This window comes from Trichoplusia ni, chromosome 5 (assembly GCF_003590095.1).
Source record: "Trichoplusia ni isolate ovarian cell line Hi5 chromosome 5, tn1, whole genome shotgun sequence".
NCBI classification, from domain to species: Eukaryota; Metazoa; Arthropoda; class Insecta; order Lepidoptera; family Noctuidae; genus Trichoplusia; species Trichoplusia ni.
The window spans coordinates 18,095,107-18,118,872 of NC_039482.1; the positions used below are offsets into that span (position 1 = coordinate 18,095,107).

General features: G+C 33.4%; 1 protein-coding gene across 1 annotated transcript in view; it reads left to right on the top strand.

Moving 5' to 3' along the window:
• Positions 1-8,836: 8,836 nt before the first annotated feature.
• LOC113493822 (hemicentin-2-like) overlaps positions 8,837-23,766 on the top strand; it is a 127,982-nt gene continuing 113,052 nt past the window's right edge. Inside the window, exon 1 of the mRNA XM_026871848.1 lies at positions 8,837-9,156. The gene's annotated coding sequence lies outside the window, so the exon portion shown is untranslated. The remainder of the gene's footprint in view (positions 9,157-23,766) is intronic.

A 23,766-nucleotide genomic window follows, 5' to 3' on the forward strand; every position in this document is an offset into this window, starting at 1 on the left:
TGTGATTTTCCTTCTCTCTTACGCGAAATTTTACGTCTTGTAGTAGTGATCGAATCGAACAGCAAGTTTTTAGCCGCTTCAATCTCCTCTTCAGAAAAACTTGTGACACACAATCTCATTAAGCTTTCCTCATCCATAACATCCATTTTGTTCTGGACATAGGCTAACACCTCACATATCACAATGTTACAGTTATTGCACTTAATTACTTTCGAGTTCGACGTCATTTTTCTAGCACCGTAGGTGAATGACGCGACCGCACCTCACGCGTACCCGCGGGTATTTGTTGTTGAACTATAAAAAGACGTAAAATTTAATTTGAAAATCTTACATCAAACAATAAAGGCGCCTCTTTAAATAAATACAAAACCCTATAAATAATAAATGAACATATTTCAAAGAAAAATCACGTACAAATATCACAATTCAAATTTGAAAAACTAAAAGTAAACGCATGGAAAACCAACAAAACAAAGCCAGCGAGATAACGGACAGCGGAGAATTTCTTGGCAAACCAATTCGTAAGTTGTTTGTTTTATTGAAACTTTGTTTGGAACGATGCCTGACTTTATTAAAAATTGGACTTTCTTCGGCCTTGTTAAAAGTGAAAGAAAATATAAATGTTTTGGCTCGCCTGCCCGCTGTTTGCTAAATCCCGTAATTGAGGCTGCAATTGTGAGTTAAAAATACATATTTATTTTACCATCTTTAGCTGTTAGTTTATGATGACGGTTGGTTTAAACAATTTCGTGGTATTTTGCGTTGCTAAAAAAATATGAGAAAAGTTTTAATTCTGTTTTTTATGTAAAGAGCATTAAAGAGAACATACAAATAGGCAAACGGTAAACAAATCGGTAGATGGCAAATAAATTTGTTAGGAACCACTATCAAAATGACTGTAACAAACACTGCTTAACCTCGATCCTTATTTTAAATACTTTTCTTAATAACAGAAGCAAAAAACATGATGTATTTCTACTGTGAAAATTTCAGCTGTCAGGCTATCACGATTCATAATCCTGGTGACGGACGGTCAAACAAAATAGCTTCAGAAAAAGGGTTTCATTATCATCCTTTGGGTCAAACCTAAAAAAAAATCCGAAAGTAACAAAACGGCTCTTGATTTTAAGTTAGTAAATATTTGAGATAACCTGACACTGCAACTGCCACGAACATCCCACTTTAAATGGCTGACACAAGATCTTTGCTCGCTTAACTAAGCAAATCTGGTAACATTTACATTCATAAGAAGCTCTATTCAGTAACGGTTAGGCTAAATCAACAAAGTTATGTTCGATAGCCGTCCAGAATCTAAATCGGAACTTTCTATAAGGAAGTGGAGATTTTGCTGACAACATAAAACATGTGAGATATTTACAACAACAAATATCTTCATCTAAGTAATTTATTAATAATGCAATGTCGGTTGATGAGAAATCGCTTAAAATATATGTACTCCGGCTCCACTGTCTGTTTGACCATTTGTCATCGGTGTATATCTCGTGAACCGTGAAAGCTTTACTTTGTTGTTACTACAATAATAAATAATCTGGTGATCAATTTTATTGTGAGAATTGTTTTCTTTTATTCAAATACGAAAACCACAGAATTGCAAGTCCGACGAACATTTAATTGATTTATTCTCAGTTTATTTGATCTTGATGTAATTCTAATTGTTTTATATCAATAATGGCATAGCAGACAGACCGCAAGCGTCCAAATTGTGAAGAAGCAGTATAACCGACGTGGGTTTATTCGCAACTTTAACTATACTACTTATAGAAATCTTTATGAAATGTTGGAACGAATTAATTAATACTACTGTTTACATTTTTCTTGACACAAAAGCGTAAATTTGGCAAACAAAGAGTGTTGTTTGTTTTGTACAAAGTTAAGTTGGAGAGATGCCTAATTTGATTAGTCCTCAAGGCTTTTGTATCTTCCTCAAGGCACGTGCAATACATGATGCCATTCCTTACTATAGTTTTATTTGTGCGTTCACTCTGACATTTTGAAGAAAGACTATAACTACTCTTTATAACTTTCAAATTTGAACTGACAAGTCCAAGCCTAGCCAAAGTATAATAAAACGAAATTTGGGATAATGCTAATATTGGCTTTTATTTTAATAGCTTTTTGGGACCAAGCCTGCTGCGGGCACACAGTTCAATAGATACCTTATATGTCTAATATTAGCTTTTGTCTTAGATTTTTGATGCCAATCCAGCTAGGCACATCTGAGATAAATCACTAGCTTATAGTCTAAGAGGCACATATTCTTGCAATATTTTCATTTTTTTCTGTTATGAAACCGTAAAAGTTTCGTGCAATGAGATGAGCCGTCTTACGTAATAATCAACAACATTCCTTAATTCAGATCCCTTAGTACAATCGAGTTGTCCTCCTTAGGTTTAGCCTTGATAGTAGTGTGTAGTATCGATATTATGCTGAATGGCAAGTTACGAGATCAGTGGAGGTCAGTTTCACTAAGTATCAGTTGACAGATTATCAGTTTCTCTGACGAAATCGCAGCTTTGCCGTATTGTTTCCACTCGCGTTTCATCAGTAAAGTATTTAACTTAAAATTCTCAGTGATATGTGTTGCCAGTTTTCAAGCTCGTTTTCCGAATTTACGTCGCTTTTGTACATTTTGTCGAATCCGATTAAGTTTTGGAAACAGAATCGAAGTGTCTTTTTAAGGTATTTATATAAAAAAATAACGAAACATTACATTTTACTGAATATTTGTGAACATATTCAATTCGATATCTTCGAAAGTTTTGCTGATGTTTTTAAATGTACCTTATATATATAATACACCTTTAATATACCTTATACAAAGAAGTATTGACAACCGGTACCGTCGTGATGTGATTTATATCGCCGTCACCTCCCACTAGTTTGACTTGCAGATTCATGGAAAATACATTTACTGTCCTTATAAAGTTAATAATAACATGTGATATAAATAACACAACGACAATGGAAAATGTCAAAAGATTTACTCAATTAAATTAGAGTAAGTCATCCCAGAAGCATAGATGCTTAGATCAGAACAAGAATACATAGGCAAAAATCATATAAAAATTTGAATAACATCGCCTTTGTGAAACGTACAAAATAAACGGTTACATAGAATAAAAATACTATTTTTCCTGTTAGAAATTTCCACTACAAAGTAAAGAAAAAAAACTGCACTACCTACCAATATTGTGTAAGTACATTTTTTGTTTATTGTTGATCCAAACTGTTAGCAATCAAAAGTCAGAATTCTGGAAACAAACTACAGTTAAAATTCATTGTCATTCACTCACACACGAACGGCAAGGCAAGTGATCCATCTGTGTAAGAATTTTCCTTGTTTATTTTCTATAAACCCAATTTTCACTTGTTTTTTAACTGAGTCATTTCATAGAATCATGGTTCTGTTTGCCTTAGACAATTGGGCAATTTTCCCGTCGACGAATAGTGAAATGGCGTGTATTTTAAGAATTATTTTGTATTTTTTTTTAATTTAAACAAAACTTTATGAACATAAAAATCATTGTAAATGTTTGATATATATAAATGTGGAACGAAAGCTTTGCTCATTGTGACGTCATGTAGCTTGGATTCTTATTACGGAATTCAACTATTAGTTTTTTAGCTCGTAATATGGGTAATCGGAAACCCAATTTCCTATGGATAAATTGAATTACTCGATTGAATTTCAACTTGATGCAATTTCATTATCAGAGAGTTAACATTAAAGGTTGTCTTGAATGAATAATGTTCATGTTTCGCGTGCGTGGTTACTTGTGGATTAAGCGTAGCTCATGTCATTTGATGTGGTTAGCTTCATAGTTACAAATGTTTACCATAGTTAGTCTAGTAGTATACATTTCTTAAAAATTGCGCTAGAGGCCCCAAGGAAATGGATCCTTGTTGGTTTCACACAACACATAAGTCACATGCACAAGACCCCCAGACTTAAAACAAGCATTCCAAGTTGCGCAGATAAGAGAAGCATGATAAGACATTTTAATTTTTTGTCTAATATTCATATAGCCCTCAAAACAAAATATATATATTTTTTTTATGCTAACACGAATTACCAATTACGTTAACACAGAATCAGATAAAAATACAGTATTAGATATTATTTCTGCTAAAAGCAAGTGACATTGCGAAACCAGAAAAAGCAGAAAGTGACATCATTTATAATAAACATAAATTGTCTTTTTCAAAAAGTTTGTCCTTCCTAAGCAAATGATGTTTAGGTTATATTTTTTGCCCTGAACAAATAAAGTTGATTTCATATACCTGTTATAGAGTGGCCTGCAAAAATGTGCCAGATTTATCCAGATTAATTCGCCCTCCACATATTTATGTTCTACAAGAGACTAGGGATGTAACGAAACGGACAGTAACAGGAATTTTCGGATACACGATTTAAATAAATATTCGAAACGGATGCAATAAAAAGGCATAAACAAATTAAACGAATCTGTCGCGGTAAAAAATTATACAGTTTTCTCGGACTAGCTGATAAATTAACAAAAAACTTGATTTGAAAGCATCTATAACTTATAGTGTCAAACAGAACAAATATCCGAAAAAGTTTCAAAATGATTTGAAAATCCTTATCCATATCCGAAATTCCTTGTCCCAACCCTACAAGAGCCACAGGACAATCTGTAAATGTGTAAAAATGTAAATTTATTGTTGAGGAAAAGCGTGTGTTAAAAAAAAAACACAGCTTTATAAATATGGAACTCGATATGAAATAATTTAGTATTTTTGCTTTAATGAAAATATATGGTAAAGGCTTTAGCTTGAATAAATTGTCTTTATAGATGTTTGAAGTTGTATTTTGAATTTTAACCACTGTAATTATGCCTATTAGAGACTGGACATCTGTAGGTCGTAAAAGAGCTATTACAGTTTATTATCTATCATTATTCAAATTGCTTGAAGCTATTTCGGAGTCTGTTTCCAGTATTCCATTCCATGTTCCATGTAGACAGTATTGAAATTTCATTTCATTTAGTAACTAGCTTTAGCTCGCGACTTTACTTTCGGGAACATGGAAGGGGGCTTGAAGTTTGTCCGTCTGTCCGTGTGTCTATATCTATTGATCATTATCAACCTATTTGATTTTCTTCAGTACAAAATTTTGTGTGTCGCGAGTCTTTTTGCAAAAACTAGTCTATTTTAGGATCCAAGTTGACTCCATACCTAAGTTTATTAACATTTGTAACGTTTTTTTTTTTATAATAATACATTTTATTCATACATCATTCCAATTCCTAAAGTGTGGACTGTGGGGCGAACGTGACAATGGGGTAGGCAATATTCTTCCGTCATCAATTAGCAAACATCTGCGCTAACTAAAAATTTAACTTTGAATACAATCGTATTCATCGTCTAAACATTCAAATTAAACCTTTTAGACCTGAAAACTTATACTGATAAATCTAAGTAACAATGAAATGAGAAAAAATCCTAAATAGTTGAATTTTGAGGAATGCACGCTAAGCCCGATTTCTAATAATATATGGAGAGATAACAAAAGCCGACATAAGTTTGTTTACAAACCCTCTTGCGTCCTGTCAATGACGCGAATTGTGAGGCAAAGAGGAAAATAAACAAGGGATAAGGAGAGACAACAAGCTTTGCGGGAAACGTTAGGAGTTTTATATTTCTTGCGAAAAACCTACTACTTATGTATTGTTTGTTGCAAATACTTGTGTGGACATTATAACTAAGACTATAAGATACTTTTTGCAGTGACCACTGATATTCAAACTGGCGCAATATGGATTAGAAAATTGTTTAGAAATGCAATTAAAAACACGGTCGAAGTCACTCCACTACGGGATACTTACTAATAATCTATCTTCTCGCTTTATGACTGTCTCATTCGACCAAATTTTAAGAAAAAGAAAAAATAATTTTGCAAAAAAATTGTCTCCTATCAAATTTATGACCTTACGTAAGCGTCACTTCATCTAAATTTCTTGTTAATATATCAGCAACATAATTACTATAGCGTCACTAGGCACATGCGTGAAAATCCCAACTGATCGTGTTCGTGAAATAAAGCCAGATGACAGACGGATAGACAGCAGAGCCTGATTTTAGTTATATTCTTGGAGCATGGGACTCTTAAAATGACTCTGAATATCGATCACTGAACAACACAGGTCTACGTCTTGCCCAATCAAAGAATTATTTTAAGCTATCACATATTTGAGAGCAAACAAAAGACGATCTGCCCGAAACCCTAAGTTTGACAAATAACCTTGAACTGGTCTAGTAAGTAAACTATGAAATACATTATTCATACGAGAAAAAGGAGGCTGAAATAAAAAGTATGATTCCTCACGCGGTAGCGATTATGCGTAAATCGTTGGCGTTATGGGAAAATAGTTCGGTACTTACTTTCCACTTTAGCAAGAAAAACATTTAACGTCTCTTTGATAAGAGATTTGTTATATTTGAATTTTAGTGTAAAGAAATTTCTCGGTTTTTATTTTTAAAATAAAAAGGCAAGAGCTGGTTGCGAACAGCCGAAGATAGATCTCGATGGCGTGCAATTTTGTAGGCCTATGTCCAGTGGACAAATATGGGCTGATAATGATGATGATGATTTTGAAAATCTATTAGTCACATGCGTAAAATCAAGGTCTATATTTTCACTATCGTGACCTTTTTTCAATCATTTCTCTTACCTTCGCCGCCTCCAGTGATAGCGTTCCAGATTAATTATTATATCTCTCATAGCATGTACTTGTTTGTGCTTTCAAATCATTTAATCTTAAAAAATCTTCGACCTTTCTGTCAAACATCTTGTTTGAAGATAACACAAAAAGAAAATTCGCTCGGTTATTTTCTGGTCGGATTATAAGATCGACTTCCAATTTAAAATATTGACTTCTTGTTATTGTTAAAAACATACTTTGACATGACAATTTTCCTCCAAAGATTATTAAAAAACTCCATAATAGGATATTGAATTAACCTAGTTTTAAACTAATTACTTCCCTATAAGTTCAAAGTTAATACCGGTGAGTCCCACTAATAGGGCCCTGGAGGAAACATCACGGAACTTCATTTTCCTACAAGGCACAATTTAACAGCTAAGAATTTATCTTCCATCAAAAATAAGTTTTTAATTAAAATCCTCACACAAGTACTATCACTGTAGTGTAGTATTAGTATTTAACAATGTATCCAATAATTTATCCGTAAACTCTAAACAATCGACGTTATCGAACCTCAAACTAAATGCATAAGCAGTTTAACTTCATTCCCAAATTGTTTCACTTTATTTAGCGTATGTATTGAGTTCCTACCACTGCCTTTCAAAGTATCACAGTTGCAGTTGTGGGAGCGAGACAGCGCTCTACGCCGTTTGTTGAACATCCCGCTTTCACTCACGCCTCAGTTCATTTAGTGCATGCATTGGTAAAGGTCATTTTCAGTAGATTGGCAAACTTTCTGCTACGTAATCAACTTTTTTGGTAAGTTGTCTTTTGGAGAAAAAAGTGAATAGATGGGTTTAATTAAATAAAGAAGTTATTTCGAGGACTGTTAAGATATTTTACGAGTTCTGTTGTGATAAGAATCAATTATTTAATATTTTAATAGATCGATTACTCTGTGACCTCCACACAGAGATTTGACTACTTAACACGGTATCACAACCAGCGTGGCACTGACATATATGTATTATATACGCACTTCTCGATTCCGATTGCACAAGTCCGTCATTTTTAAGTAAAAATAAGTTATCACCCGTTTTTAAATGTGAGACAGTACAAAGCAGTCATTTTGCAAATTTATTTAAGTTGTGTTATACTGTTTATTAAAAACTGAACAAAATAAAGACGAAATCGAGTTGCTCAGCTAGTTTCTAATATGGACTTACTAACAGTTTGTATTAGCAATTAAAACCTCACCCATAAAAGTATAAATTTAACCACTTTTCCATTAGCCCTGATCTGCCAAAAGTTAGCTTTTAGTCACTTATCTAAAACGGGGTCTAAAGCTTTGAAAAATATTCAACAAAATGCTAACTTCATATTTTAGAGCTTTGGCGATAATTTTAAAGCTCCAGAGTTTATAGGGAAAAACTTTGGCAAACATTTTTTGAAAAATATACAGCACGGATGCTTTAAATATTGTTCATGGATACTGTATTAAAAATACGTCGACGTCATACTGTAAAGGTAATTTTCAGTAAATTTATTTACCCTGAAACACGTTTCCCATTGATTCTGACTGAAAATGAGATAGAACCTCTATTTGGGCTCTATGGAAGTATTTTTTGTGCCAATGCGTGCATTACCTCATCTGGTCCTAATAAAAGCTCTTATTGCCTTAATAATAAACGAAAAGTACAAAAACCTTTTAACATCGTCGACTCGACTCGAATAACGAATTATTGTTGATATTGTTATATTCACACTAAATTTACATCTATATAAGACAGGATTCTGTTCATAAAATGAATTACATAATGCTTTCAGCTGTGTTCAAAACTGGAGGTACATTAAACATTTTTTTCTGACCCCGTTCATTTAATTCTCTAAAGTTTATAATATAAAACAGTATTATGAACAACAGGGTTAGTACGTATGGCGTCTAAACGTGTAGCGCAACACAGACCCCTTGTTAGCTTAGGACCGCTTCGTCCATAATAAGGTAAACATCATAAGATCCTGCGTCAAAATTCATCACACTACTCAAGACTTTTGAACATAACTCTAAAAAGAAAACCAGTTAATACCGATTAAACAAAACTGTCTCAAATAACTTTTCTTCCGATATCAGAATATTAACTTTTTGTATACTCAGCCTAACTACGGACTTGCGCCGTCTGTAGCTCGACGTAGCCGTAGCATCAGTCGTGCTACGCCGGCCGCCCCGAACGCTACGACGTAGCGGAACATGCCACGCGCTACGATCTAATCACAAACGTGGTCAAACTTTTCCTAGGATAGTAAACTACTGAAGTGGATTTTGTGTACATTTTAGGAATATGTAGAGTGTATTTTAGTGTTAATGTGTGTTTAACAAGTGTGAGTGTACACTTGGGTCTAATTATTATGATCGTTGGCCGCCGCTGTCCAATTTGCAGAAACAACAAACGATGACCTTTTCATTTTGCAGGTTAGTTGTGTTTTTAATTAATATGAGATGAGAGGGCACTTTCCAGTGCCAGTTAAAAAAATTGCCATATAAAAACTTATTACCTTTCGCATCATTACGGATATTTCGTGAAGTTTTATGAGCCTATAACATTTTTCGGAATACATTAATCGGAATTCACCGACTGTGTGCGTAATAAAACCGATTTTTATATTTAATGTGTCATAAATCATACGGGATTGAAGTAATTAATTTCGGCATTCGATTTAAAGAAATAATAACCATTGTTATTATTTTTACTTTTATACTACTTTAATTAATGATATATGAATATTCAAATTTGTTTCTCGTAATAACTTTTGTCACCGTCTGAAATCATTTCGAGTACTTTTTAATACAAATAATTATATTGAAATTCAAAACCGAAAACTTGTAATGTGGGAGATACACCTACGAGTACTTTAAATTACAATGCAATTTAACTTTATCAAAAAAATATCTTCACTTCAAATTAAACATTAAAACAGCTGTCCAAGTCATATTACCAGAAAAGCGTTAAGTATTTGCTATCTTAACTATTTTTAGTCCAAAGCATACAATACTGCGATATCCTGCTAATTCGGCTAATTCCTTCGCCATCATCTCATGGTTTTTCCTCTTCAATCCCCACTTTTCTACCTCTGCACATATATGACCATATATCATTAATTTCTTGAATATAACGCACTCTACTTTCTCAAAGCTTTTGTACAATATCTTCGTACCCATAAGATATTATTAAGAATCGTTTCATATCCGAATCCTTGTTATACATTGTGTATTATTTTTAACAATACATGAATGTTTCTCTTTCATCTTGTTTTATTCTTTAGGATATATTCCTTAGGGAGTGCGTAGATGTTTAAGATAACAATATGTCGATACTTTTTGGGATTACGATGTTGAAATGTTGCTTGGTTGAGGGATGTTCTTTTATTTATATTAATCCTATAAATACCACTTGTAAACTCTGTTCTACATAATCTGTACGTAGAAATAGTTATGGGGTTTGGGTATATTAATAATATAATAATTCTCAACACGGACTCCGCATGTCGGACCTGACTCTTCGTGTAAACCTTAGAAAAGACGAGGTCTCTTCCCACGAACTTTTCCGTGAATGAAAAAAACAATGGAGACCTTGTCAGTCCGCTAAAACAAAACTCATTCTTTAAGGAAACTATATAGATCAGAAAAAAACAAGCGAAAACCTTCCCTGATTGCTAATGTAAGCTGGTTCAGGCAATTCTGGACATTCTTTTCTCGTACTAAATTCTGAATATTTTTAACACTACGATATAATATAATAGTAACAGTTATATCATAAAGCCTACTCGTGAGTATGTGGCAGTGTAAAAATATACGTGCTTTGGCATTGCCGTTATCATACAGCGAATATTACACAATAAATGCAACCAAATTTAAAAGAATAGAGTATCAGATTATACGGACCGTAGTCTAAATATAATGCACAAGAATAAACGAAAGGAAACATCGTTACTTTTAATAGTTGGTATAAAACCTTCATAGTAAGCGGGGTTTGTAATCACGCGTGTTCCTTCTCTGTATGAGAAGTTAATGCCTTTGCCTTGCAATAAGACAGTTACAAGCTAGTATTATGTATTTAATTGTGTCCGGGGACGTTTTGCCGTTTTTCCTCCAAGAAAAGGGTGGCAGTTTCGGAGTACTATGTTAGAAATCAGTGTTATGTGTTTGTATATGCTATTTGCTTGCAGTTTTCCTTGTAAATAATCGTTTTATTTGCGGTTTGTGTTGACGAACTATTATAGTGTAAGGAAGTATTGCATTGCTTTTTTTAAACATATCCAAAGATGTGTTATGATTCTAAAAACTTGTAACTCCTTTTCTCCGCTAGACCGCAGCTAGTAGATGGCCCAAAATTCCGTGACTCTTGTTTTAAATAAAAGTTTTTTTACAATTTCAATGTATGCACTTGTACGTCGATAATATTTGAACTGTTGTATGAAAATGAAATCTTCAGGAAATTCGGCTTCTAAGATACTTCTTGCCTAGTTTAGAAGTAACGACTTTAAACCATGACACTATGTACAACTCAATCATACGCCCTTGTCAAGTACTATTTTGTTTTTGTGTAAAAATATTGTTTATTATTTCTTTAAAAACAAAAGTACATAGCTACCATCCATACCTACCCATCATAATAGCTCTTGCACGCCAAAGACTACTAAGATTAATATCAAATTCTACCGATAGTCTTAATCACGATGAGTCCCATGGAATCGATTAACTGTCTTGGTAGCTCCAACTTAATTAATCAGAAGCAGCGAATAGGAGGAGTAGGAAATTGTCAGGGAAGATAAATTTAATACCATACAGAATTAATATGTACTCATGTACCAGGCATTTTGCCATTTTGACGAAATAAACATTTAAAAACAAGCTCTTTTATCATCACGAAAAAAGTACACAAGTATTATAACGGTATATCGTAATCGACCTAATAACTTGTCGCTAGATGGCGCGACTTATCACAAGCTGTACCTATCAAGTAAAGTACTCGACCGCAAACTAATGATATTGTAGAAGAGACGTCGCTACAAATAATGTAGAGCGCCATCTCGTTTTCACAATAGCTATCGTCCTGCTTTGAAACTTTTTGGGGTCTCTGAGTACCCGACCGCGAAACACTGATGACTTGTAATTCATCACCCCTTCCTACTTCCTAAACACTTATCCTGTAAACCAGGAGAGGGTTTTATGTCAACGTGTAATATTAAGGACTACATCATTTTTGGGAAGGTACTTTCGAAAGAAATAATTTATGCTCCGAAGTGTAGGTTATTAAGAGTATTAGCATGAGTGAAAGTGTTTATGAATAGATCAATACGGTTAGCCATAGTACCGACTTTTCTTGTGATAACTGCAGTATTAGTAGCGTAGACAGTGTTTGAAAAAGTGACATTCTAGTAGGTAAGAATTGGAATTAGATCAAAAAATTAAACTTCTTTTTAAAGTAGTTTCATTTCAATGTCTTACATTCGCGTAAACCTAAGAAATCACTTAGTTGAAAAAAAAAATAAGAAGTAAAAATTTTAAGATCAAAAATTACCATTTTATAAATGAGTTGATGACATTACTTTATTTATTTATTCATTTATTTTATTATATTAGGAAAACTTACAGCTAATAACAAAGATTGAACAAGCTTATAGCAAAACTAAAGCCAATTAAAAGTTTCCACTGATACACACATTACATTACACAAAAAAAGTTCGAACAGCGGACTCAATGCATGATGCAGTATCTATTAATCTTAGAGCAGTGAAGAAAAAACATTTTTTTCTTCGATCTTTCATTGTACTATCTAAATACAGAAAATCAGCAAATAGTTTGTATATAAGACTAAAGTCGGAGATACGCTTAACCCAAACAGTCATATGTATAATCTTTCAGTGTCCGAATATTTTTACTGGCGATTACACATGATGACATCCAATGAATATTTTACCATTAATAGCGTCATTTCGTTTGGAGTTTGGACTGCAGACGCGCCTGATTAATATTGGTAGTTCAACCAGAAATGTAGTTTGCAACTGTGGTTTTGGGAACTGAATATAAATTAATTTATTTATATGCATTTTTATTTTTTTTGACAGAATTAAATTAAACGTGAGGAAACAGGATATTCTTGATTTTGAGAAAAAGTTTAGTGATCTAAGGCTTTTTTATTATTAATATTTTTTTGTATAAACCTGATTGTGCAATGTTTTTGATACTGAGCACTTCGTCCTATCTTTATTTTCTAGAGACCCAAATTATAAATTTGAAAAAAAAAATGGTGTCGTTTACATTCCCTGAAAGATACAGTCTTATAATCAGGACTGGCAAAAATGGAAGCGTAAATCTGGCCTACATAAAAATAGGATTCAAATTTTACAAAGCCCTATAATCAAGCGAAATACAGACAAAATTTGAGCTATCACTTCTTTACCTCAAAGGAGTTCTAATATCTCAAATAAACCTTATACATTTTCGGAATTTGACACAATAGCAGCTGTGTTCACTAAGGCCGCGTTCATATCGAACATATTAGACAGCTGCCGATTATAGCTACAAAGTCACGTTTTCGTTTACACTTTTGCATACATACCAAACTAACCGTGATCCGCGGTACATCCTGGTGACGAAAATGCTGATGCTATGCTATTTGTAACTCGGGGTAACATCTAACTTTATAAAAATTGCATTAAAATTGATCGAGCCGTTTAACTGCTAAAGAGTAACAACTATGTATACAACCATACTTAAAAAAAAATCGCGTTTTTAACATAGATGAGTAACGTATCACATTCATATCGTGTCACAGTCAGTTCTGGACAATAAGGTCTTTGTGAACGCGCCTTAACTTTACGTAAGACGACATTACTATTCGCCTGACGTTCAGTCAAGGAGGCTATAGCGCTATAGGACTCCTAAATGCTGCTGTAAAACGTTGCCTTCTTGTTTCTAGAATTTTAAAGAAGGAACTACTTTTGTTGAGCGATAAATAAAATTCGAAAAGGGAATTGAAGTCGAGGAGACTTGAGTTGTCAAGTACGTTGTTACAAATTTTATTTGAAGTATGTTTCGGTTGATTATTAATCAGATACAGTTTTCAGTTATACCTTGTCCATTGGGTTATGAAATATATTATTGATGATATACATACATATCTCTTCTAATATATAAAATTCCCGTATCACGATGTTAGTTACCGTACTCGGGCGATTTTTATGAAATTTTGTATACATATTGGGTAGGTCTGAGAATAGAACAACATCTATCTTTCATACCCCTAAGTGGTAAGGGTTGCTCGCACTAAAAAAATATTTAATTTTTTGGACGATTTTTTTTTTATAATGTGGCATTAAAAATACATACAACTAGATAAAAATATATTCGGCGTTTGCTGGGTCAGCTAGTATAGTATAAAAACATACGCATACCACAGTTGTAAAATGTCACATTGTCTAAAATGATTACAAGCATTAGAAATTACACAAAGAAACAAGTGACACAAGACTTCAACTTACTTTATGTGACTGACTTTTTTTGTTTATTATCAATTTTGGTCCTAGCCTGTATAATTGCTTAGCTAAGTCTATCTGACTCTTACAAATCGTGAGATCTTAGTTGTGGTAATTTAAAATCAGAAAGCTTAATGTTGAATATTAAAAATGCCTGTATCTCTTACATAAACGTTTATCTCGCAAGTTTTAACAGTGTATAAAATAAAATAATATTTCATAAAATCCTAATTACATTATAAAACATCGTACATTTTATTTAAAACGTTGTTTATCCTATTATTCTCCGAATTAGCCCCTAATTAGGTTTCCGAGAAAATCTACGTCTCTCTCGCACTTTTTGCTAAATTGTATTTTTATTCTTTTGGCGTAGCAATGTCAAGGTCGATGCTAGAACTTAGGGCTGTTCGTAATAAAGTCCGTAATTCCCCAGTTATTGGAATTTCAAAATGAATCTACGAATGAGAGAATTTTTATTGGAACCAGGAAATTGGGTACAACCCTACCTTGTTATTGCAAGATCAGATTATTTTGGGCTTAGATTGTTGATACGATTAGCGAAGTTATTAAATGTCTGTTTTATTTTTACTTAAGGACGTTCCTATGTGTAAGATTTTTTTTTATATGCGGGCGATTGTAATAAAGTATTGTTTTATATAAAAGAGTTTACTACAAAAATAATCAATACGTAATCAACAATAACGGATGCATCGATATTGATCCTGTCAGAGAAAAATATTTGTCGATCTTGTATTAGAATTAAACATGGCTTCCAAAGGCTTACTTTGAAATTCAGCTCAGTTCCGTATTTCATTCGTTTAACACTAACGTACTTTACGTTTAATAATTCGTCATCGAGAGGATTTTAAACTGCAAAATGCTGATTTTGATCCTTCATTTGTCAGCTACGGCTTGAAACCTAGTGACGGTGAGATCAAAATTCTATTACGAGATGCGATATAAATTGTAGTTAATGTTATGTTACATGATTTTCAGTTTTTGTAAGATTTAATTTACTTTTCAATGGAACATAAAGATTCATACGTGGTGCTAAAGACAGTCACACATAATAATATTAAATACGAGTGTTTATATAAGTTGCGTAAATTAACTACCAGCATTTTTAGGCTTTAATCTGTGATCAATGTTTCCCTTGCGTCAGGATTTAGTCAGTAAGTCTGTCATTCTCTAGCACCCAACCCAAAGAGGGAATAGTCATTAATTTGATGATTTCTCACCTGAAAACAAATGTCTTTAATCCATGTGACAGTAATAAGTATGAAAGCTGTATTACTGCACAACGTTGAAATGAAAACCTTATTTGCATAGCGTCACTGTATTCTTACAAGGATTATCCACACAGCACACATTTTTTTTTACGTTTTTTTAACCTAGTGGATGGTATTTCAAATCACATCAAATATTCCTTTACTGAACTGCAACGTTTTCGTTGTCATTTTATCAGTTGTAAGTCCCACTTAACCGCAATCAACCCATTCGTAACAAAGTACACAAATTTCGTCAGGCTGGTGTATCGCTGATACAAGATACTATATCTGGTAAACCGCTTGCCGACCACAACCTGATGCATTGCTAATAATAGTCAGTCAGGTCTACCATTTCAGCTTTTGTCTGGACTGGATGTTTGTATTCGGTTTATGTTTGTAAGTGGATGAGTGATTTGCGTTATCTAGAATATCAATTAGAAATCGATATGTAGATGTCATATGAAAAGATTTTTTAAATAATAGAGAAAATATATCGGATTTTGTATTTGAGATTAAATAATTTTTTGCTCGATAACTCTTTTTTCAATCTAGGCTACACGTCTTTTTGATTAGTATATAGGATTTCCCAAGATTCAAATTGTTCAAAGGTTTTTACCGAATTGCAAAAAAGAAAACCACGAATATTCCACTCGTTGACCAAATTTTAAAAAATACGAATTTTCAACTCGTCAAAATATTGTTTTTATTTTAATTAAATATATAATATATAACTACCTGTAACATAATATTTTGTCGCCAATAGTTAACCAGAACAAAAAGTTAACACAAACCAAACAACAAGCATTAACCACAAAACCCATAGGCCACTTTAACCCTTGCCTCTCAACAAAAGGTTCAAGTGAAAGAAATAGGCACCATCTTGATCCAATAGGTCTCGTGGCAACTGTCTCTTTGTGTCCCCTTACGATACCCGCGAGAACCGATCTTGTGTTCCCATTCGTTATAAGGGGACAAACGGCTTAAGGTCCAGACTGAATTCCGGTCTTACACCAATCTTTGTTTATGTGGAAGGGAAAGTACTGTATTTTTTCTTGGGATTTATCTGGTTTGATTTTTTCGTTTTGATTTGTACAGAGTATTTCAATATAAGTTGGTTTCAATTGTATTTTAAATTTTGAAAAAACAATATTTTGGCCAAATTTCGGCTTCCTGACTGTATGTATTTGTATTATATTGTATGAGTTGCACTAAACGATAAGAAATTTTTGTAATAAGTTTTAGTTTTAGGGATCTTAAAATTTTTAGATATTTAATTTTCGTAGAAAATTAAATCATTTCATTAGCTAGTACACAAAATCAGCTTTCCATTAACGTTTCGTAACGTTTTGTGGCAGATATCATAAAAAATCTTGTACTAGTCCCACAATTTTCGTACCATTTATTACCAAAACAAAAATATATCAAGATTCAAAGAAAACTGACAGGATTCCATCTGACCTACTTTTGTAGAACACTACAAGGATTCTACGATAACTCCCTTGATATATCTTTTTTCTTTTTGAGAGAGCAAACTGTATCTTTACAAATTCCTTCTAGATCAAATCTTTTACTAAACTGTGGTCAAAGAATTCTATGCCAGGGAAAATATAGAGAATCTTGGCGGCAAAGTGGGTCAGAAGTTTAAATAATTTCATAGAATATGACTGCGTAGACTTAAGACTTGTCTCATAGGAGTTATTAGCAAACAATGTTGCAAGCATAAAGACACCCTTATGATGCATTAATGGAGACACTTTTTAGTGTTCTGTACACAAATGGTAAAAACGAAACAGTATTTCTAAAACTGCTGTCTGTCTGTCATCAGGTTGTATCTCATGATAGTGATGAGCAGCAGTTTTCAAGGACATTTATGTGCGAAATCAAACGTCTTAATAGTGTTTTAGCTTCTTTTATTTTCGTAAAATCAATTATAAAACAGTTTATTTAATTGTTCATGCGTCTTCTCTCTTATCGTCTTCCGCCATTACTCCCATTTACCCTTCTCTTTCACACTATCCCGCTCTCACTCAGTTTACCAGCTTGACACCTTGCCCTTTCATCCCCACATTTATATGGTGGGTGTCAATTTTTATAAATGTCAAAAGACTTCAAAGGTCAATATTATGTTATCTTTTGAGTACTTATAATGGTTCAAAATGGATCTCAGGTTCTAAGATGGATTAAGATGACGGGATGTAAGGAATCTTTATGTGACGATTCCAGTACATTGCTGCTTTCGCTTTGCAAGGGTATCAAAAGTGACCCAACATAAGCAGCAATGTCAGCCAATTCACACGATTTTGCCCGCACTATTTCAACAAATAATTTATTAGTTCTTTGAAATAGAAATGGAATATTTTAAAATATTTGATTCAATGTTTAATTTTATAGTTAAAATATGATTAGTATGTAAAGAATGTTAACGTTTGATTTTATAATTGCTTTGATTACTCGAGTGATGTGAACTTTCAGAGAGTTTTGGTAAATGAAGGTCGGGTCAAAGGTTAAGCCGTTTTGAGGTTATGTATGAATAACTTCACGACTTTGTCCCTAAGGAGGCTGTCTAGATAGTAGTAATTAAGTTACGGAAAAGTTAGGGTGATTTTTGTATTTATGTTCTCTCTCTGTCATTCTACTTGATAATGACAAAGACAGGAGTATATCTTTATGTTACTTTTATCATAGCGTTCATTTTGAAATTGGTCTTCAATACTTTCTTGTTGAACTAATTAAAGAAGATTTGTGCCTGGACTAGTAAATGTCTTTGTAGTAAATTCTGCTTTATAACTATCAGTTTTTTTAATGTCTAGCCTACTCTGTCCCTTACCTCCCCCAAATCTTCCAACTATTCTTTATGCTGAATTGCCTGGGATCAGCCAAGGCCTTAAGTTTTAAAATCATCCTGCCACCGTTTCCTAGGCACACCATGACGGCGCCATCCATCCACTGGCTCTAATTATGTGGTGACCTTTGTCCAGCGGTCACTGTCCTTAGCAGCTGTTGTCAACCACCTAACCCATTTTAACATGGCATTAAGAAGTTCTTAACTTAATAGTATAACTTAAGGTATCAATTACTAAAAAATCTTCTTTTAAGTCGATCTACTCGAAGGAGAATTAAAAAAATCTGCTCATTGAAGCACATGGTGATCAAAACATCTCTTTCTCTAAAAAGAGAGAGACATTGCCCAACCGTGGAATACTTCGAATACGGGTACCAAACATTATATGAAACCGTACAAAACTCTTACCAAAGCTTCTAAGTTAAATATTAATCTCGCGCAAGACTTCGCCAGACAACGATGAATTGGGTCATTTTTCTCAAGAACTAATTAGTACGGAGAATCGTGTATAATATATTACAAGAGAAACACTAATAACATTCGTCCTAAGTCCTACATCCATATAACAGGTTTACAACCTCCTTTGTATATTTGTACGTGCTAATTGTCGCATAGAAACAGCGCTAAGGCGATGGTATTAGTGAAAGGAATAGAAAAGGATTTTGCGCAGACAAGGTTTTGAAATAGAATTGCATGTTAACCCATTTAAGGTGCTTGTACAGACCAACACAATGTGCGTTAAATAGGTTATTTGACTTACCTAAATCTGATAATTTTACTCTGTTTAGTCCGTTAGACAGATTTTCGAAAAGATTGAAAACGTATTTTTGTAGTAGCATCACTTGCTAGTAAAAAGCGTACTGGTAAGTGACGTCACAAGCTTTAAGATCAATGTATGGCTTTCTTTTTCTGTTTCCGAGATAAAATAAATAACAACTTTTGAATTAACTTTGCTCAAGACTAAGTGATGCAAAAAAAGTACTTTAAATAAGCCAAGTCTTATAGTGGTTTCACTATAAAATGGTTCTACTAATTAAAGCAGTAGTTAAAATGAATAACTCTTACATACGAGACAGTTATAACTGGTAACTGCTTGAGACTGACCGATCGATAGTCAGGGTAACTATGCCATTGTACGCTTTGAGATATATTTTAGAACAAAGTAGGTTTTACTACGTTGAAAACTGTGTTGCTATAAATGTAGCGTTGGAAAAGGAGGTTCGTTTTTTAGGCATATGAAAGAGGTGATTATATCCGAAAATGCTTAGCTTTTACTAGTGGTATATAGTTTTTTTTACGTTTCTGATAGTTGAATCAATACGGTACTTAGAGGTATTTAAGTAAGTCTTAGTGTTGAATATGATACAAATTGTAGGTTAAAAGATGCTATGGTTAATTCACAGGTATTTAACGGGGTAACTGAACTAGTTGTTATCTATCCGGAGAACTACATCATGTGCTGACTCGGCTTGGTGGTAGGATTGTAATCTTGCGAAAATCCTCACGACAGTATGTAACTATAAAAAAATCTTAGTGTTTCGTACCCAAACGTAAAAATGGAATTTTCCATCACACAAAAACTGGTCCTTCGTGGGAATCGAACCCATGATCACCACTATAGGCAGTCAGGCTCACTACCGACTAGACTAACAGGCCAGTCAAATTAAAATTGAATATGTGTGTATGGGTAAACTTATTTCAATATTAAACGTAAACAATACCTAATATTGAAAAATATAACATTAATTTTACTAAAAAAACTGTATTAAGAAAAAATATTAAAAAGTAATATCAAATTTTAATATAAAAGAAATACTCAACAAGAAAATTTATCAAAATAATGTTTACCGAAGCTATAAAATATAATAACAAAGTGATCTAGATAAAGCAAGGGGCTTCCAGAACTTTCCAGAAATTCGTTTAACATAAGATAAGTATTGATTAAAGATTGAAGGATGTCCACAGCGCCTATATTACAAAACTTCGATAAAAAAATATTCAATATTATCTACTTCAAACAAATAAGCTTATATTTTGGGGAAGAATACATTTTGAGGATATTATAGACTTGGAATACAATATAAAGATAGTTTTTGTAAGGTTCCGTATATATTTAAAGAGAACGGCACGTCTCTCACCAGGCTGATATAAATTAGAAAGTTGAAATTTTCATGGATTACATATTTTTGTTGGTGATTTAGCAAAAAACAAGATCAAGTATAGCAACGGTAAAAATAAAAGAAAATTTGTTTCGAACAACAAATTTGTGAGTGCCCTACCTTAGTAACCCACCCTCATAGGTATTCGTCATCCAATGGATTTGTTGTCTATATCTGTCTGTTCCTCTTTCTTTGACGGAACTCTTACTGTCAAAGAGTTTTTTCAAAGTGGTTTCAAGTATTGATTGCTAGCTGAAAAACCATTTAAATTTTCAATTTAGTATACGACACTTTAGTTTAAGACTAATGAAAATTTTGCTAATGAAAATGCCGGAATATAGCTGGAACTATTTCCTTTAACAAAAAATTCTAACGTGTAAAAAAGATGATAGAAGAAAACTATAAAAAAACTAGCACTTGTAATAGAACATAAAATCTAGCTTCATGTATGTTCATAAATTTGATTTTACGATTTTCGCTTAAATTCACGAGGAACATGATCTCTAAAACACAACACTTTAGTAGGGAACTCTAAAATAACTCATTTCTGTGTATCACAACATTTTATAGATGGCTCTTAAACATGAAACGTAATGCGAGTACGAGGAAAGAGCATAAATAAATAGGAAGAAGTGTCATTGCAGTTGACAAGTCGGTTCGGTTTCAAGATTGTTTATAAATTGCATTTCTTTAAGCGCTGACGGTGATGAAATCGTTTCGATGTATTCAAGAAGTTGTTCACAAATTGCACTTCTTTAAGCGCTGACGGTGATGAAATCGTTTCGATGTATTGTCGTGGTGTTGATGACATGTGAAGTCTTATTTTCTTATCTGATGACGCGTCGGCAAGGCTGACAAAAGGACCTTGAGAATCTTTACCATCACTTGTAAGTTTTTGGCACTGGTCAGTGTAGATTTTTTTCATGTTTTTGAATCTGTGCCTTTATTTCCTCAATCTCAGATTCACCTACTATCCTAAAGAGGAAAAAACTTAAAATGTATTAGAATGATAATTGTTTTCGCCAAGTAACGGACTTTACATTTGTATTAAATGACTTCTAAAAAATAAACTTACAGATGTCATTTTTAAAACCCAGGAGTCAAACAGAAAAGAAGAAGGCAGAAGAAATGTAATTTGTCTTTATTCTTCAAGTCTTGGAAACAGTACTACAGCACTGAAGGGACACTTCCATCTTTTTGTGTATGTTCCATGATTTTAGTTCCAGACATGACATTGTTATAGATATAGACACGTTTCACAAAAATGGCGTATCGTTTACAAATATGAAAGTCAAAGGGTTTGCTGTTTTGTTCATAACCTTTATAAAGAAAATAGAACGTGAGAATGTTACCTTTGAAACAAAAGGCTCTTAATTGAATTTATCGAATATTGAATAAAGGGTAGACGAAAACCGTAACACTTAGTTTACGTGACTTATTTGATAGACATACATAGTTTGATATTAATATTGGATTTTGTGTACCTTGAATTAGACTTTAATGAAAGTTTACATACTAAAGTTGCTCTATTTTTATATTCTCCGTTTTCCATGTTCACCTGTCACGTGATTAATTCGTTTTATCGACATGCACAGTCATCGTAGCCTAAAAATATTCTATCAAACAAATTCCGTAGAATATAATAATGAAAAAAAAATCCATCAACACACATACATGGCTTATTGTCATCCTATTACATCTAATCCCACAAAAAGTAAGCTTACAAGCAATTCACAAAAACGACAATAAAACCAATTTCTTACGTTCACCGAAAACGGTGAATCCAAAAGCGGGCCGCGGGTAACTATTATGGCTTTTATTTCGCAAAATATTGTTCACTGTGAAGTTATGAAGCAGAAAATCAACACTTCCTTTACGAAGTATTATCTGCGAATAAAAAATAAAACATAATATTCATGAACACACTTTTATAAGGATCAAAGGACAGAACGGCCAGGAGTCAAGTCGTTGCGACCTTCGACAAGTGTTAGGACACAAAAGATAATTTTAATCATTGCAAGTCTGACACTCGTACTCCAACCTCGGTAGGGTTATAGTCACTTATCACTCCGATCAAAAACTCTATTCCGAAAAATAAATAAAACAATAACTTTTTTTATGAATTTTGTGAGTTTTTTATCGAGCTCAACCTTTCGTTTTCATTTTTTCCAGTTCTCAACAGTTTCGATCTTAGCTAGTTATTAAGAAGCTCAATCTTACTCATATCAGAAACAGAGCAGAGCTTCTAAACTTTAACTGTATTTTGGCTGTTGGCTATAAAATTGTAGTTACCGTATCAATCGCATGAAGGTAGCATGGATCGTTGGGTAGGCTGAGTAATGGCCCCAACTTATTATTGCTGCTATAATCGTTCCAAAGAAATATTTCGGAAATTTCTCTAAATAATAAATGTTGTGTTACTCAGTTATGTTGACGTGAACGTATGAGTTTAAGGTAAAGTTCGGGTGTTGTTAAAATATGGTAGTTTAATGACCTTTATGAGTAATTGGTGTGTTTAAGACGGCTGGAAATTTAAGTAACTACTTACTTAAGGCTATTTTTGGGTAAAGCGTGATAATAGTCATGGATTCCACTCTTCTTTGGGGAGGAGTTGAGTATGGTCAGACTCTTATTGCCTAAACCTGAACCACCGTGTTACGTCTCCCGCGTTTGGTCTGTGCGATGCAATACGGTGACCTACAGGGATCAACGGCGTATGCGTTGCCCAAAGTGGACTGTGACGCGTATTGAGCTAAACCATATGAGTCATATATATGTTAGTTTGTTAATGTTAAAATGTGAATCGATCTCTCGATTTGAGGGCTCCGTACATACTGACAATTGATACTTTTTTTTGCAAAACAAGAAGATCACTCATTAACTTTATGACCTTACTAAACGTTGCTTTACCTTGATTTAACTTTGTTATAGCAACAACAAAAACCTCTGAAAATTTCAACTCCTCAGCGGTTTATGAGATACAGTTTGGTGTCAGACGGACAGCGGTACTTTTGTATTAGGGTTTCTTTTATTCCCTTTGGGGTGCGAAACCCTTAAAATGTCTGTACCTAAATCCTATTAAACCTTCATATTCTCTCATTATCAGCCTAAATATATTTGAAGCGAGTTTCATATTGTATTAACAGATTGTTCCATAACTCCTGATTCACATTCGTTGGGATATAATTTCGAATCGCTAATTGATCGGTAACAAGATAGGTCAGACTGGTTTCTGTTGCCTGTCAGATTAACCGTTATTGTGCTGTAATCGTGAA